This window comes from Poecilia latipinna, unplaced genomic scaffold (assembly GCF_001443285.1).
Source record: "Poecilia latipinna isolate Pla-1442-1.1 unplaced genomic scaffold, P_latipinna-1.0 Scaffold3497, whole genome shotgun sequence".
In the NCBI taxonomy this organism is placed as follows: Eukaryota; Metazoa; Chordata; class Actinopteri; order Cyprinodontiformes; family Poeciliidae; genus Poecilia; species Poecilia latipinna.
In genome coordinates, this window is record NW_015116113.1 from 1 (window position 1) to 1,889 (window position 1,889).

Genomic DNA, 1,889 nt, shown 5'->3' on the forward strand with positions numbered 1-1,889 from the left:
TTTTCAAATGTTTAACATTTAAATGTAAGATTTTAAGGACCTGGTAAGTTTACTTTGTAAAAGTTCAAAGAACAATATTCACAATGGGGTATATGCCACGAGAGGTGGTGACGTATTTCCGTTTGAATTTTTGCCACATAGCTTGGTTCCGGGTCCTGCTTGCTCCTATTGTTTTTAGCCAAAGGTGCAAGGTCTGTACCATGAACAAGACGCAAAACTTTAAATATCCGTGAGCTACTGGTACAAAAATCGAGTTTTTTTGGTGTGCCGTTGTGTCCAGTAATTAGCCGGTACCATCCAGTGCTTAGTTTTTTTTTCATTTTCCTGCTGATATCAAGGCTAGAACCAAAACTTGCCACTACAGCTAACACATGGTTTGTAGCTGCCTGCTAATTCAAAGCTTGAGGATATTGAAGACCCAGCGTCAGAAATGGGAAGACGGGGGTTAAAAGGAAGCTGTTCACGCTTCGTTCAGTGGAATAATTTGTAGGAGGAAATCCACTGCTACGGGAACAGGCTGAAAACGGAGGCAGCGATTCGGCACAAGGTAAGTCAATACGTATGTTGATGCGTTTGTACGGAGTATGAAATTATTTTTTGGCAACTCCTTAGCTTTTGTTTATATGACAATTATATAAAATACATTTAACATGCAGTCGGAGAGCCCCTCCGATACCGAGCACGGTAATTTAAGAACAGCCGAGAGCAGCAACGCTTCTGCCCGATCCAAACCACACAAGTAGTCAGTCAGATTAATGTGCAAAACCTTCGCTTTACAGCCGTTTAAGTGGCACCGATCCACATGAAAAAACCCACAGAACAAAAGTTACAAATCACGTATTTTCCGAATCCCGAAAATATGACATCTACCTTTGCTGTTTCATAATTATAATCCACGTTAGAGTGAATTTTTCCCTTGGCTGCTATAATCTGTTGCTTTACCCAACGTAATTTCTCTTTTTTTTCCTCTGAGATTCTGCTTAGAAAATGAGGTTATGAAGTTACATCCTCCCGCTGCTTTTTGTTTTTAAAATGGTAAATTTAGGTTTGCCTCGACTTTTATAAACTAATGCGTCTTATATGCGTCATTTTTTGTATTACTGTTGGTACAGATATTAGGCGAACATTGTGCTTTGCCTGCTAGTAGTTTAAATTAATTTCAGCTGCACACTTTCAAAAGAGTATTCAGATTTTAACATGCATTTTCTAAGTAGTATTTTAGTTCACTCTTACTCAGTGACTTCAGTGTTGTTGCACCTCTGAAACATTTTTGCAGTTTCTTTGTGATACCAGAACTTTCACTTAAACATTTAATTTCCTGAGATATTGTCAATTTATTTTCAAGCAAAACTCTCAAAAACAGCTGATTATTTATTAGTTTTGATTATGTTGTGCAGCTAAATATGGACGCTTATTAGTTCTTTGTTTTTAATTTTTCAGGTTTGCATCGCAACACCTCTTGATGTGTTTCTGAGCCATGATCGCTGTGCCGATTACCTTTCCATTGGATCCAAGCACCTGGACCAGCTGATGGCGTCCATCAGTCCACAGTCTGCCGGATCATCACAACGTGGACTAACTTTTTTTTTTTTTTTTTTACAGTACTTGGTTTAACTATGATCTTGAAACTGGAGCACCAGATATGCAAAAATCTACCTACAAACTTTGTTGGCTACCCTGACACTGCAGTCATCCTGGGGCTGAGCCGGTCTTCCTTTCCTCCAGAGTGACGAGTTTTCATCACCAGTAAAGGCAAACAAGTCTGATGTCTGAGCTAGGAAGTATATTATATATTCACTGTTCATTTTGTTATCCTGTTTGTACCTACAATAAAATTGAATCTCATTTGTAATACTCTACATTTCACAAACCTTTTTTTCCCTTTTCTC

General features: G+C 38.4%; 1 long non-coding RNA gene across 1 annotated transcript; it reads left to right on the forward strand.

The window, feature by feature from the left end:
• Window positions 1-207: 207 nt before the first annotated feature.
• LOC106941098 (uncharacterized) lies at window positions 208-1,859 on the forward strand. Its single transcript, XR_001423262.1, has 2 exons — window positions 208-547; window positions 1,441-1,859. It is a non-coding gene; the product is annotated as an uncharacterized LOC106941098 (long non-coding RNA).
• Window positions 1,860-1,889: the final 30 nt, after the last annotated feature.